We start from the raw sequence: 17,185 nt of genomic DNA on the forward strand, positions 1-17,185 counted from the left end.
TTAATTGAAGTAATGTGTTTTTTGAAGCTGCAATAGGGCTATGAACAAGTGTTTATTTCACATTTCTATTCCCAGGGAACCGCTTTCCAGCATCTACTGGAATTCAAAAATGCAGTTTCTCAGAATACTTTCACTAAGTTGAAGGTCTGTCCAGATGCCCCTTTATTTTTCAGTGTGCCTAATGGGTTTTCATGATAGGACGTAGAAAAGCCTTATTGCATTCCAGTGGTGAGCCAACTCTGTAGGGAAACTTAACTGTCCCCCCATTGGAACATGTATGCAGGGCTAGCAGAAGAATTGAATTTGCCAGATAATTCACTGGATAGCTAACAGTGTTCAAGTCAATTCCAAATATCATATTATTGCATGTAAGGCTCATTAACTTCTTTTGTATACATGGGAGTGTAAGCCATTCTTGTCCAATGCTTTTCTATGAATGTCTTCCTTTGTATGCAACATATTCTACCTAAAAGACACATTGCAATTAAAAGAAAAATAATATTTTCATTTCTTCATGATTAAATACTCATGTGCTCCATTTGGAACGCTTTGCATGTAGGCTTATCAAATTAAAAATGTTTTGTTCTCCTGGTTGACAATAGCTAATATAGATTTCAAAAATGAAACAAAGTTTACATTCACGACACATGGCTACATCTTCCTGATGAATGTCAAAATATGTGTCATTTGTCGGTTGCTATCTCAAATGTATCACACCAGTACGTGTTTGCCTATTGGTGGTAAATGAAATAAGTATTTGTGAATGTAATGCAATGCATTATGCTGGCACCTCTTCACTTCACATTGGGGCAGTCTCCATGTTGCTTAGCATTTCGCCCTACAGTTGCAGAGCCAAAAAAAATAAAAGCAAAAAAGACAGCTACCTACATTGAATCATCACTGTGAAACATGGCCAAAGGGAAGTCTTTAAAATCATTGGGACTCATTACAAGTTTGGTGGTAGCCTAGCCGGTAAAACCGGCAGGCTGCTGCCAATCTTGCAATGTATTCTGGCACCTGCAAATGGGCAATTACCGGGTCATTACAGCCCTGCCTGACTCAGTAATTGCCCATTTGCGGGCGCCGGAAAAAAGATGCTCCCCATTCCCATTCGGCCCCATAGGGCTGAATGAGAATGGGGAGGTTAGATGCACCTGCACCATTCAAAACGGTGCCGGTGCATCCGACATGCTGTGCTCGCGGGTGCCTTTCTGCCCACCAGGTCTGACCTGGTGGGCAGAAAGGCACCCGCGAGCACAACTCATAGTTTGCCGGTCCGGGAACTACGCTACCGGCATGCTTACCGGTACCGTAGTTCCGGACCGGCAAACTTATAAAGGCGCCCATTAATGGATATACAAATCCCATAGCAAGCGGTAGGACTCTCATACACATGCAAGAATTCCGATACATCGCATTACAATACAAAGAAATCCAAGACCACTTCGACAACAAATGACCAACACTGCCCTACCCAACTTCCTTCTTCCATACCTACACTGAAAAACTGCTTTCCACAGTCAATTCCATCAACCAGACAGTCCCCCTCAGAGGACCCATGCACCATCTTTTTACAGAGCAATAATCAAACACCTAGGTTTTACACCCACTATTGTACATCTCAATTCATCTACTGAGAAAAAAATAAGTCATTTTTAAAACTACCTTTGTTAAATCTCTCTTCAGAAAACCCTCAACAGACAAAGGTGATTGAGAAAACTACTGCCTATCATTAATAAGCCAATAATCAGCAAAACCCTGGAAACAATTATTAATTAGCAATCCAGATGAATATATTGAGACCACTATCCTCCTCCATGAATCCCAGCATAAACGTAGGTCAATGTGAGGATCAGAATCCACACTTGTTTATATCAGGGACATTCTAAAGAACAACAGGACAATGATATAGCTAGTGCTAGCATCCAACTGGCCATCTCCACATTATTTAAAACCATCAGCACTGAGATTTTACTAAAGAGATTAAAGGATATGAGAACTAAGAGAATATCCCCACACCTGATCATGTCATTGCAGACTCTGAGAACAGAAACAACACTCATGAACCCATTCATACAACCCCCGCAGAAACCTACTTGCAGAGTATCACAAGGATCCAGTCTCTCGCCAATACTCTTTAACAAATAAATGTCCCATTTCTGGAACTTATCAGCAACATTGTCATCACTTGAACTATCAGACAACCCTCAAATATTCTACAAACACGCTAACTTACCCAACAGTGGATACTACAGATCTTGGCATGTCTTCATTGGGTGGCTCCTGAATAACCACTTATAGACTTAAGCTCAACCCATACCCACATCCTTCACCTGCAGTCACAAACATGGGAGTCAAAGTGTACAGAAGGCCCACACTAGAACCTCTAATCAAAGCTGTCATAAGTAGCTGTCTCTTAAGACACATGATGCTCTACCTTACTGCCACATTTAGGAGCATGACAATTATCTCTTTGGGACAATTGAGACTTGATTATGCATACATCTCTACTTGGTACTGGGGACAACTAGATTATCTAGCAAACTGATTGTAAAAAGTCCAAAATGTGGTAACCAATTTACTACTCAGACTGAAAAAACACAAACCCTTTGCCCCAGCACACTACCTGCTGCACTGGCTCCAAATTAAAAAAGGATCAATACAAAACCCTATGCACTGCTTATCGCTTCTACTGTGTGAAAGGGATGGAATACATGAGAAGAAAATGTTCCCTTAGTGTACTTTCAATATAATTGAAATCTAGCAACAACACACTAGTTTCGATGCCAGCCTACCAACAGCTATGACATGGCGGCACCACTGCCACCCTTCTAGCAACCACATTCTGCAGTTCAATGCCCAATAATTCTTGTAGGATGATTTAATCAGGTGACATCTAACAATGGTGAATTTTCCACCCACCCCAAACCAGACGTGCACAATTTGTATTAAATTGATTGAAATTGTTTAAATGAACATGTGACCCCCCACAATATTGATTCTCTAAACCCTTCCCTCCCCTTTTCAGGAGGACAAGAAAGATGCTAGTTTGCACAGAAGGTTTATTTATTAATACAATAAAAATCAGTAAATCAATTGAAATATAAACAAGTTATGTATTTATGAAATTCCAATAACAAATGTTGACTACAATGACAAATAGATGCATCACTTTCCTTTGCTACATTTAACCCCAATTTAACAATATTGATTTGCTACACACTTCACTCCCCTATTCAGGACAAGAAAGACACTGGGTTGCATAGAAGAACTATCTATTAATAAAATAGAAATCAGTTAAACAATTTAAAGATTAACAAGTTATGCAGCTTTGAAATTCCAAATAACAAATGGTGACTATAATGAAGAATGATCAATACACTGGTTGCATCACTTTTCTTTGCTATATTTACATAAATATGGACTTTTGTAAACACTCACATCACCAGCTATACCTTTCATTTACCCTTAAGGTACATCCACCATGGATTGAAAAATTCATGACGGTCCAGGATAAAGCTTTCATTTAGCCTATCTATGTCTCTATACTTCTTTGGACTACACAGAAACACCTCCCCTCTACCCAATAGACATGTGAGCATAGTAAGGAACTTTCCAGAAACTCTTTTTAAAAGACACGCTAATTAACACTTCTGCATGCAAATTGCTTCTAAAAAGGAAAATGCATGTTCAAAGTGGTTGTGAAAAAATTACCATCATTGCAATCAGACAGATTGGGATGCACTGCAGGGAATCATCACAGGAGGAATTGAGCCATGACCATGTCTCACACCAGAAGGCCAGGTGGGGGCCTCTTGTGCATTACTCCAGGAGGGCACACAACAACTAGCCCCAGAATCGCACTTGAAGGGCTTGAGGGATGGGCAGGTATTGTGCATGTATGAACCATAAAATAGGCCACTCATGTTAAAGGTAAACAACTGTAAAGCTTCAGGAAGCACACAATATCTTGGTAGACTCACCAAGCTATCCACCTAAAAGAACCTGAAAGTACAACCCATACTCCTCTTGTGGTAAATAGTTGAAGCATAGACTGTTGCTGTTGCTAAACATTTTATCACAGCTGCAAACATTAACAAACAGAAGAAGCCAATATCTGATTGGGTGTCAAACATCAAATCACCACCGAATCTGCTAGGTACGTATAATGCACCACTCCGGAGGTCAGTGGCCGCAGGCATGGCATCCCGCACACATCAGAATACAGCAAGGACTATGACAAAATGTAGTCATGCTGTTCACATAATTCTCTACCTAATAACACCAGACTATGCCTCAACACCTCTGACATCAGAATGCAGTGAAGACCTATGATAAATTTGGGCATGCTGAACAAATAGCGAGTCTCTAGCACTCACGCCACCTCCTGGCTCCTCTCAGCACCCATCCACATGCCTGAACGCATGGGTTGTTCTCTACCGGAGCCTTGACAGTCCTTCTAGGTTTTATTTGGTAAATGCTCACATGCATTCTAATCTTACTAAATGACTTCCAAACACTGTGGACTTTGGTCCACTGAGGGGGTTCCCACTACCAATGCATTGAGAGTATAATAATAGTAAAAGGGTGCAATATAAATGACAAGTACAATTCAATATTTCTGCTAAATTTCCTTCAGTGGTGGTTCTATTTCATTAATATATAAAAGGGTACATTTCTCATTTTCAATGGGCAACTTAAAGGCTGGAAAATGGGTAGCGATTAAAAACATGTTTCCCTTTTTTTTAAATGATTTAGCACTGATAACAGGACTCTGCTTTGTGTCATAACTTCAATTGCCTTATTTACCATGGGTATGCACACAGTGAGATATCCTTTTGGCTCCCAGAATACTTCTTCTATGTTTGATCATTACACAAAGAGTCAATAGGTCTCCCTGTATGCCCACCATGCACATATTCTATCAAATATATAATTCCAGAAGCACATACACTTCTAAAATATGTTCAGGATGTCCAGTCAATGGGCCTGATTACGAGTATGGCGGCATGGCTACCCCCATGCCAGGTACAGGGTCTGGGTCCTGGCTCCTGGAATGAGGAAATACAGGGCCATTCTGACCTTGGAGGGCCCAGTAATTCCCTTTCCTGGGACCCAGACCCCGTACATCCCCATTCCCATTTGAGCCCCCATAGGGCTCAATGGGGAGGATGCTAACAACGGGCCCGTTAATGACAGGGCCCTTGTTAGCATCCTGGTCTGCTAGCGGGTCCCAATAAGGACGCCTGGTTTTACCAGACGTCCTTAGCAGGACCCGCGAGCAGACCTCGTAATAAAGCGGTAGAGGGTTTACTGCACCGGCAGCTCTACCGGCGCTGTTAACCCTCTACCGCCTTCCTCGTAATGAGGCCCAATGCCTATGCACTGTACGAGTAGGGGCCCTGAATTGCAGAGGCTCTGAATAGTAGGGACGTATTTGTTGTGCACGCACATGTAGCTGTATTGTGTGGGTCTTAGACACAAAGACAGAAATGCTGAAATGCTTAAGGCACATGATGGCCAATGCATAAGGTGCATGATGAAAAATGCGGAGCACAGAAACGCACATTTCAGGATGATGTTTGCATCAAAACTAATACTAATATATTAACATATGAATCCATCCCCAGTAACATGTTCCCTCAATACAATATAGTGCAAATTAGTCTATGTGGAAATAACCTGAAAAGTTTTGGAAAATGCATGGTGCTTTGTAAAATGTAGTTTTGTTCAGACTGAGTTTGGTTCAGTGAATTAAACAAACATGAAGATCCGTTCTGCTGAGGTGAAGCATTGTGGAACCAGGAAGCAGAAAAATAAATGTAATGGTTATTTTTCAGAAATGCAGTTTTTATAATGGGGAAAATACACAGAGCAGATATGATATGGGTGTATCCAGATAGGGCGATATTGCGTTGATTGACAGAAGAGCCTATTAAAAAGGTTGTGAGTGTGTGTAGTCAGGCAGACATCCTCGAACAATGCATTGAGGTCTCTAAAAGTCCTCTCTATGAAAGCCTATTCCAAACAGGTTCTCCCCTGCTCCTCCAAAACTATCAAGAACAATAATGCCTCCCTTGCTCTAGCATTGGCTGATTTCTGCAGTCACTCCTTTGCCACTGGCTCCTTCCCACTACTCCTCAAGAACTCACTTGTGAACCCTCTCCTTAAAAAGCCCTGTGCCGACCCCTGCTGCCGTGATAAATACTGCCCTACCTCTAGCATCCCCTTCCAGGGCAAACTCTTGGAGAAGTTGATCATCTTCCAACTGATCCAGCACATTGAATCTGTTGTTTGTCGCCATGACCACCAGTCTGACTCCAGAGCAGCACAGAACTGCTCTCCTGAACACCCATGAAGACTTGCTCTCAAATCTCGATTCCAACGCTCCCTCTGTTCTCATCCTTCTTGATCTTTCCTCTGCCTTTGACATGGTCAATCATCCCTCCCATATAAATCGGCTCTGCGAAACCCTTGGCATCATGGACCCGGCAATGGACTGATTGACCTCCTTCCTATCTGACTGACCTTCCCAGGTTCAACTGGGCCCTTTCCTCTCCTCCACCACACCCTCCACCTGCGGCATCTCTTAGGGCTCTATCCTCTTTCTGTGGATCTGCAACAATTAACTTGCTCCTTTGGCCCACCTGATCTCCACCTTCTTGCCTCACTTCCAGTGTTATGCAGATGACATGCAACACTCCTTCAAGCTTCCCTCCACTTCCCCCTCTTCTTCCTCTCTCATTCCTGACTGTCTGATTGCTATTCAGGTATGGTGCACTGCTAACAATCTCTGCCTTAATGCTAGTAAGACTGAGAATCTTCTCATTGGGACCCCTATTCCCTCATTCCCTTTGCCCACCCTCCATGGGTCCGCTCCCCTCATCCTCTTGTCGGGCTAAAAACCTTGGTTTCCTCTTCAACTTCTCTTGTCACATCGCAGACCTTGCCAAGAAGGCCCACTTTTACTGCACTTCCTTAGAGGCATTCTCGCTTTCCTCACCTTTGCCCAGTAACTCTATGGGGGTCATTACGAGGTTGGAGGTAGCCATGGCGCTATTAGTGCCATGGCTACCCCCTTACCGCATACTAGGTCCGGGTTCCCTGAATGCGGAATTACCGGGCCATTCCAACCTTGGAGGACCCGGTATTTCCCCATTCAGGGAACCCATCCCCATTCCCATTCGAGCCCCCATAGGGCCCAATGGGAATGGGGACCATGCTAACAACGGGCCCGTTAATGACCAGACGACCAGAGCAGGTACGCGAGGGAACCTCGTAATGAGATGGTACAGGGTTAACGGCGCTGGCACCTTTACCGGCGCCGTTAACCCCTTACCGCCTCACTTGTAATGAGCCCAATGTCTCCAGGGCTCTGATCCTCTCTAAACTGGACTACTGCAACAGCCTCTTCCACAATCTATCTTTATCCTCCTTTACCATGTACAACTAATCCAGAATAGGACTGTGTGAACTATCCTTGGCCTAAACTCTCTCCACTGGCTCCCCGTGTCTGTGAAGAAAACGTTTAAGAACCTCTGTATCATCCACAAGTATTTTCTGGGGCATGGGACCACGCTACTTCCAAATTACCCTCCTCAAATACCTCCCTGCCAGAGCCCTTTGGTTTTCTAGCTCCAATTCTCTGCAGATCAGATGCTTTCTAAGTAGAAAGGGAGCATAGATCTCTATCTTCGGCATGAACCTCCTTGCCCAAAGGCTTGAGACAGATCTCCTTAAGTTCCAGAAGCTTCTCAAGACCCTTCTTTTCTCTCCTTCCTTTCCTCCCCCCTCCACTGCTAATGCCCCCCTCTGCCTTCTAGACTGGCTGCCTGGTCCCTTCTGAGTCCTACAAGGCACCAGGCCCTCCTCGACCAGTCTTTCCCAGCACTCCAGTCTCCCTAACCGGCACTTACACTACTGGGCCCCCTTCCCCTCACTAGCTTGATGGGGTGTGCATCCCTGCCGAGCCTTGTCCACCCCCTTCCTTGTACTTAGCATGTGGTCCTCACTCCCTGCATCCCCTTGCACTTGCCCACCTGGCCTCCCCTTGGCACTTGCCTAGCCCAATTGGTCCCTCCTATTCCCCTCCTCCCCCCATACTTGTATACCGCCACTTCACCTCATACTTCCCTCTCACCCTAGAATGTTTGCTTCCCCCCTACCTGTACCCTTCTCCACTCTCCTCCCCCCTCCACTCCTTTTTACTGCACTTGCACAATCCAAATGACACAAGGCCTAGTAGGACCGTTATTGTTGTTTTCTTCCCTGTCTCCCAACATCCCCCCCCCCCCACTCACACACAAACACACTTTTTTGTCTTGTGGTGCCTTGAAACACCATTCGATGTATAGGCACCATATAAATAAGCAATACATAAATAAAATATGTATTTTGCATTGTGGAAAGTGCAAAGCTTTGAGCCATATGAAAAATGTTGGCACCATGTGCAAGACTGACCATTTTGTTCTCTTGTGTCCTCCTCAAATGGAATGCAGCACGTTAAATAACTGGGTGCTATGTATATCATATCAAAGAGCCCAGTTAGCTTAAAGCCAAGCAATACCAGGAGCTACAGTTGACTCCCTAATTGAACCACTGCCATTCAAATATACCTATGTGAAAAAACCTAGTTTAGGAATGTGTATAAAGGAGCATTATGACACATATAAGACATTTAAAAGTAACATGTAGCATATTAATAACACCTAGTGTGTAGCTTGAAATAAACTTTCCACAAAACAATCACATCGTAACAAAAAGAAAAACATTATCAAACACAATTCCAATCACATTACAATGAGGCATATATAATGGACAATAGTTTGGATCTCAAATGAAAGTTACATTTGTGGCATGCCATGAACTAGCTGCTAGGTCTCCAGATATGTTTCCTGTATACTAGGTAATGCCAGATAACTTGCTGCTGCTACTAAGTGATCCTGCCCATCAAAAACTCTATTTTGATTAATAGGAACTTGTCCCCACTCACAATCTCATGACCTCACTGCTGGTAGAAGATAGTCAGATGACTTCAGTTACAAGCCAGATTGCCTTTTAACCCAGTATGTGTTCCAAGAGTTACTTCTATGCCATTCCAGCTTCCCGGTAAGAGAGCTAAACAACTGCTAGTGCAGAGGTGTCGCTAGGGGGGTGGGGGGGTGGGGAGGAGGTAAGGAGGCAATCGCCCTGGGTCTTTTGGCTGTAGCCCCGGATAGAAGCTCAGGGGCTACAAGCAAAAGGCTAGCTAGCCCCGAGTCCCAACAGTCCTGACATATGTGTAGCCCCAGATCTTTTCCAGACCTAGCAACACTCCTGTGCTAGTCTAAGGATGGGTACTTGGAAATAGATGAAATATAGTTCCACGCCAGGGTTTTCACCTGCTGCATTTTAAAAACATGAGTTGGGTTTCTGAAAATCTGATTAGGCACGAGGGAACAGCAGCAGTACACAGACTTTTATTGGTGATGGATTTTAATGCTAACCAGGATTGGTAATATATCCCCTTTATTTTGGGCAAGGCTGCTCAATGTCTGACAATGCATAGGCATTCAGGCTATGATGTAAACTGCACCACTGTCCCAAATTGTGAAAATGTTTAGACCAGCATTTAAAGCTTGGTCGTGTTTGCTCTCTCACCTCTAGCTTGGGATTCCCTGGCCACCCTCCACTCCCTTGGATCCCAAGTAAATATCTGTCTCTAAGCAGTCTCACACTATTCTAATGGTCATCTTCCTTTCTTTGAAACAGAGGCACTGTGTAGGCGCTCAATCCAAGCGGTCTGCCACTCATTGCTAATGGTTAGCCTACTTTCTTACAATCTGCCATGGAGGAGGCACTCGCTTTAAGTGCTCTGCCACTCTGTGTTAATGGTTATCTTTCTCTCTCTCTGACTTTTTCTCTTTCTTCCTTCCTTTTCATTATAAGCAGTAAGTTACAATTAGCTAAGAGTCCTTGTGTTGCTTTTTTAGAATTTGAGTTATGCATGTGTATGTGGTCATTCACCCATGCTAATTTCATACCCATGTTCACAAGGAGGATACAGGGCTTCACAAAGTGGCTAAAGGAACCATAGTTCCATGATGAGGGCACAGAAAAGTAAGACCTTCACAATGGGGAGTCTAAACTTTGCAAAGTGGGTATGGGGAACACATTGTTGTGGACACCAGTTCTGAAGGAGTAAGTGACATGCCTCAACAAACTGGAGAATTAGCAGACTTTATTTTTAGGTCCTCCACTTGACAAAACTCTGATCTTGGCCAAATCGCTATCTCTATTGCCTTTCATGCCACAAATGATGTTGCTTTCCAATAGGAAATATTCTTCTGAAAAACTCTCAAATACTCTCTACACTTTAAGACTCAAGATGGAATGTTTAGCTATTTTTGCTTTATAAGTGGTTAATATTACTATTGTATTTACTCTGTCAAGTAATCAGTGGCTGATGTAGAAGCTAAGATGATTATATTGGTTGAAATTAGGATTTCTTGACCAGGAGCAAAATTCAACCTCTGTGTATCAGGCATCACCAATTAGGCAGGAGCTATGCAGGGTAACGAAGAGCTAGTGCATAGAGCACAGCAAAAGTAACCTTTGCGTAAGACACACACTCTAACCTTTTGTCCATTTATATACTATCCAATATGCTTTAAATGTTTCTAAAGTGTGTCCATGATTCTCTTTTATACACATACCGAAACCTACCCAATTTATATTACATAACAGTTTTTGTATAGCACCACTTGCCTAGGGTGTCAGAAGTAGCTCCAAGGTAACCAGTCTTGAGATAACCAGGCTCTCCTTGGGTATAACCAGGATCTAAATAGCTCCTGGCAATTTCAAAGCCTGCTATTTTCTGCATGTTTTTGAGTGGATCTACATCTTATGTTATGTCTGCAGTGTAATGTTGGCATGCAATCACACGATTGAGAGGCTTTAGATATTTGTATAACCTTTTTTATAGGTGTGCTGCCAGTGATACACAATCAAGCTGTATTCTTCAAATCCTATATGCCTTTTCTAAGTCACTGTAGAGAGGGGAGAACAGCTACTGCAGTAGATTCCAAGTCTTTGTTTACACAATCTCTACCGCCATGGCTCATTCAATGCCACACTCTCAACCTAACATGTTATCAACAGTGGAAACTACCAATGTACCACAGGAGTCATCTGACTTGGAGGCTGTTGCTGTGACTGTTCATAATGCCTCGAGCAATGCCGGTCTGGGCACTGACGTATTAAACACTCTCAGACAGTGGACAAATGCGACTCCTCAAACGCATTGTCTTCATAACATTCCTATTATTGACAACTCATTTTTTGGTGCTGCATGCGATTGTAATGTCACACCAGCTGTAGACACATCGCTATTTGCACCCGCAATCATGGCAGAATTACACAAGCGAGTACGCTTGTCAAATGGTCCTTGAACTACCGCCTCAAAATCCCAAGGCCTGCTGAACAGGTCAATTTTCACCAAACGCCAATAATGACTCAACCAGCCCCTAGTTCAAATGGGGAGGGAGACCTACACAAAGAGAAAATGTATAATCAAGTAAATGCTAGTTCTTCAACTCTTGAGGCTGCATCTTTAATTTAAAAGCCGCTTCCTTTGCATTCCCCGGTTGATTTAACCAGCTCTACCTCACACAAAACTATGGGGACTTAATTTCATCCACCCCATTCTAATCTTCCATTTTACCCATTGGTATGCTCGTTAATCGACTTAAATGAGCATAAGTTGCAAAACTTTCCAGTGCTTACTCGCATACAAAATTTGTTGGATAGGGGGCATGAACACACACATCAATCCATCAATGCGCTCAACTCATCAACATCCGATATTCTCATCAAATTGAGTAGAATTGAGGGCTTCATGCTGGCACGTGAAAATCTTCAAGCATCATCATTACATCAATTCTGCAAACATGCACATGGCATTCATCACGACCAGGGTTCTCCTGTAAAATGTTATAGGGCACAAGAATCACAAACATGCATTGAACTGGAACACCTGGCCATGAAGCCAAAACTGTTTGCAGAAGTAGTGAAACCGATAAACCCTGGACCTTCTAATGATGAGGCGTTGCCGCCTATCGACTACATGATGGTGGCAAAGCTGCAGCATGACAGAATTGTAGTCATTGAAAATATTCTCTTACAAGCCAAGCTAGTCCCTAGTGATCCACATCATGAAGTATATACGACACATGACATCAATCTACCCTCTGAGGTAGTCTTCTCTTCACCAGACAGTCCATCAGCGTTAACAGCAATTTTAGATGCTGATGAGATAAACTCTGCTGACCTCAGCTTGCCAAATGATGACACAAACAATCAGAAAGAAAACCAACAAAATGTAAAATTTATGTCGCGCAAAGTTAAAAAATAAAAACCTAAGAGCGATTAAAAGGAGAAAAACAGCCTTGGCTCGAGCCAATACTGATGCAAATACCAAAGGGCATGGCAGATTGCACATCTAAGAATCTGCCATTAAAAAAAAATAAAGGGTCACAACCCAGCAGTTAAAAAACTTGCCAATTTGGCTCATGAGGATGTCATTATTGATCTGTAATGTAAACTCGATCTTGAAAGTAAACTGCATCTTGACTTAAACAATGATGAAACAGCTTTGCTATCCAAGGCGAGTTCAAACAAAACTACTGTGCCCACGTCGTCTGTCATACATCCAGACAATGACGGGATTCCGGCTTTGATTCCGTCCAAGGACCCATTGCCTAAAACAACAACTGAAAATACTCCTTTAACTCAAATGCAGATGCTCAACTATTTTTAGGCAACTGAAAACAAAAAAAACATTTGGTCCTACTCAGGGTGATCCTCCTCCTACCACCAGCACCAAATCTCCTACTAAAAAGGAGTTACAGACTGAAACAAACCAGGGCCTGACATTTGTCACAATAAGTTTTGTGTCAAAGGATAACCATACACTAAACATGGAACCATTGCCTTCTAAAGGGACACTCTCAGCACTTCACGCTTTGAATGGGAAAGCTCAAGTTGCGCACCCCTCCATAAATCACTCTGCGACGAATGACGAAGGGGGTGTGGAAACAGGCAGACATCTTCAGACTGGACCACACGTACCAGTCACGAGGATGGAAGATGTCTCCCCTGACATGAAACTACTGTTGTGCTGGTATTCTAATCCCGTCACAAATGGGCCAGCTAGTCTCAATCGATCTGCATTAATGTAACTTTTCCATCTAATTCCATCTCTCCGTAGCTTGATTTCGGAAGATGTGCAATGGATCAAACTGCCTCTCTTAAAGAACTATTGCATGCTATGTAAACTACAAACACACATAATTGCAAAATTAATATGGGAGCATGAGGCATATTTGATGGCACTTGGTCATCAATTGTTCGTTTTTAAATCTGTAGAAGAAACTGTTACCTTCATTGAGTAGCGACCACCTATGGCTTCATTGCCCATGCAGGCAATTGTCCCTGACCATCAAGTTCAGGTAATCAACAACACCCTAAAGGATACACTTCACTCATTCTACAACATAATAAAGGGTCTTGCATGGCTTGAACTGCTGATTAAAACGCTAACAAGTACTAATGTCCAGGCTACCACTTCATAAAATGTAGATATTTCCATTTGTGTGTGGAATTGTTGTGGTTTTAATAACTATTTTGCATGGTTTAAGTCCTTAAGTGCGGCGGACTACCCATCAATCATTATCTTACAAGAAACAATGGCCTTGAAAGATATGGTATCAGATGGTAATACAGCTTATTTCCATCGCGCCGAAAGAGGACATTTGAGGAGACCGTTTAGTGGGCTTGCTGTCTTAATTCCAAACAAAATCCAAGTCTCTTCCCAAGTGATATTTTTGATCGACACAATTTCTAGTTATTGAACTGTCTCTGTCCTCAACTCCGCCCCTGACCATTTTGATTACTTCACTGTACTGGAATCCAGTTTCCTCTCCCGTTGAGACCATCATTTTTTATCTCAATACAGTACTAATTGATGCTTTTCTTTGCAACCCCAAACTATAAATCATCATTGTTGGTCATTTAAATTCGTCTCTCAACATACCTTCTAACTTTTCAAATCAGAATTCACAGTTTTCCCAATGTCATGCAAGAGGACTCTCATGGGCCCACTTTCTTGAGGATTGGGACATTCAGATAATCCTCCCAGATCAACAAGCTTCCCCTTTCACCTGGCAGAGAAGCTCACATAGATCCTGCATTGACTATCTTGCAATATCGACCGGCCCTGCCATGAAAGAAGGTCCACTCAATTGAGTGCATTCCGGGACTAGTGATCATCTTTTGTTAAATTGTACATTGCTCATCCCCTGCTCAACATACATGGCTGACTCCATACTTACACTACCAGTCCTTGATAGACACTTGCTATCTGTTAGATGGCATGCAACAATTTGTAGGAATTTAAACAGCCTGATCAGTCGCGACCTATGGATATTAAAAGAGTCTTCTAAGGGGGGCTCCATTGACATGAAAATGGACACCTGGAATTTAAATATGATTCGTAAACATCTTTTGGATCTAGCACACGTGGTGTATCCAACACTCCGGATACTAATGTAAATCCTCACAATAATTCCATAAGAGCATTGAAAAATCACAAAAACCGTGCAATAAGACATCTGAACCGCTATAGAGGTACTGCTATCAATTATTCTGCTTAAAAAAAATCAATTCTCTTGAGGTATAAACATGATATAAAAAAATGTAAATTGAAGGCAAATCAAAACATGAACAAGATGATTTGTAAAAAAACACAAGAGAAATTTGGGCATTGATTAGAAATCCTTTGGGCAAGTCTAAACCATTTTTTCAAGCAACAATTTCCGGTTCTACTTGGTCACAATATTATAGAGCCAAATATGCACTTCCTCGCGGCTTTTGTGAATTCAATGCACAGGAATACTTGAAGTTTATGTTACCTGGTTGCCCATGGGAAATAAACAATATTCTTGATGCCCTATCCAGGCTTAAATACTCCAGGGCGGCAGGTCCTGACGGCCTGCCACCATGTGTCCTGAAGGACGATCCCTACTTTGGGCACCAGTCTTCAAAAGGCGCTATGATATCATTTTTCAAACTAGGGTCATTCCCAGCTCATGGCTAAAGTCCATTATTATCCCACTGTATAAAAAAGGGCCTTCCGACTATCGACCCATTGCTATAATAGATGTCACCCCTAAAATCTTTGCCTCACTAAGACTTCAAGATTTAAATCATTACATTACCACGCACAGAATTCTTTCACGATTTCAGACTGGCTTTAGGAAATCAATGGGAACGCAACTAAATGCAACCATTTTAGCTCACATGCTGGCATCTTCCCGTCAATCGCTTAATGAACCCATATATGACGTTTCCAGATCTATCATCATCTTTCATTATCAGAAGTGTTCTCTGAGCCAAAATGCAAAAATATAGTATTCCGTCACACCGCATAGCCATATTTGCACATTTACATCACAATAAAAATTATCAAATCAGAATCAACCAGATTGGTTCACTAACTGATACAATCCCGATGGAAATAGGAGTTAAGCAAGCTTGCAATCTGGCTTCTGTCATGTTTAACCTCTATATGGCGGATGTTGATGCTCTATGGCTCAATCAGGACACCTTTCCAGCCAAATTAGGCGTCTTATGCTTAAACTGGCTCACATTTGCGGATAATGTGATCCTATTTGATTGAACATCGAATGGTCTTCAGAATAAAATCGACCTATTTGCTGGGTTCTGTATCCAACATAACATGATCAGAAATGCTGAGAAACCAAATATTCTTGTATTCTCAAATAAAAAAGAGGCATAGAATATAACTGGACATTAGGGGGTAGAGCATTTCAATATAAGAAGGGTCTAACCAACTTAAGTTACAATTTAACTATCACTAACTCATTGACTTCACCAAGTTTTGTAAATTCTCCTTGATTCCTCTGATAGACTTTTACTTACCCAAAGTAGGGTCCATTCTCATGTATGGATTAGATCTTTGTCTATTGGATATAGGTGATCACTTAAACAAGATACAAGGTCTAATTTGGAAAACAGTATTACATCTTCCCAAAAGCTTGCCTAATGTTTGCATCACTCATGAGTTAGGAATTTTGTCACTAGCAATGAGGTTTCAATGGCGTAGACTTACATTTTTGTCAAAATGCTACAAGCGCCATCAAATTCTCTTTATGAGGATCTGGCCGACATGATGATCAGGTATTCTCCTATTTCAATGGCAAGATTCAAAGCACAAATGTTCTATGAATTTACAAGGCTGGGCATGGTAGAATATGATCTGGTATCACGTCCAGGAATTGTGAAGAAAAAACTCTTCCAGCTAGATTGCACGTGTAATTCTGATCAGTTATCAAATTATTCTCAAATAGTGGAATATGCTAAATTGAGGCACAAACAAACTCCACTACTATCCTATCTCAAACTCTGTCTGAGTGATCAGGTCAGACAACTGTTCATGAGATTAAATCTCTTTTACACTAAGGAACGAACCAAGAATTGGAAAAATCTACATGCAACATCAGCTGACCAATTGTGCTATTTTTGTCATAGATCGAATGAAATAGAAACTCTAAAACACCAAACTCTCTATTGTCAGTCTTTTGAAAATCAACGTTTGTGTGCAATGGGACAGTTTATGGTGAACACTTCATCTTTGTCCATGGAATTATTGTAGATCTCTTGCATGTGGGTGGAGAACAAATCATTGCTGCTTGCACTAACAGGTCTTTTATTGTATATTCAAAAAAGACTAGTCGAAGGGGAAAAACATCCTTGGTAAATGCATATAAATGTGTTAATGCGTGATGCTATGCTTAAACTTTTCAACTAACTGGTGTGTTAAAGTTTGCAAAAAATTCAACCAATTGCTCCAAATTTGGAACCATTATATGCTAAAACAGTCCCTTTCTTGTAATTAGGACTGTCGGTTTTATAAGCAACAGGTTTTTTGTTTATCTTATAAGTATTGTCTTGCACATTATTCCTTCATCTAAATCACAACTCCTGCCCCAAGAGTTACATGGCCAAGTTTTAAATGTTTAAGTGTTCATTTATTTGCCATATTTTTTCTTTGTTTGTTATTGAATTTTGATGTTATTCGTTTTAGGATCTCTTGATTGACTGGTCAAAGTCTAGTGGAATTTATTTA

The sequence above is a fragment of the Ambystoma mexicanum genome, chromosome 4p (genome assembly GCF_040938575.1).
Source record: "Ambystoma mexicanum isolate Mex_15411 chromosome 4p, UKY_AmexF1_1, whole genome shotgun sequence".
Taxonomy (NCBI): Eukaryota; Metazoa; Chordata; class Amphibia; order Caudata; family Ambystomatidae; genus Ambystoma; species Ambystoma mexicanum.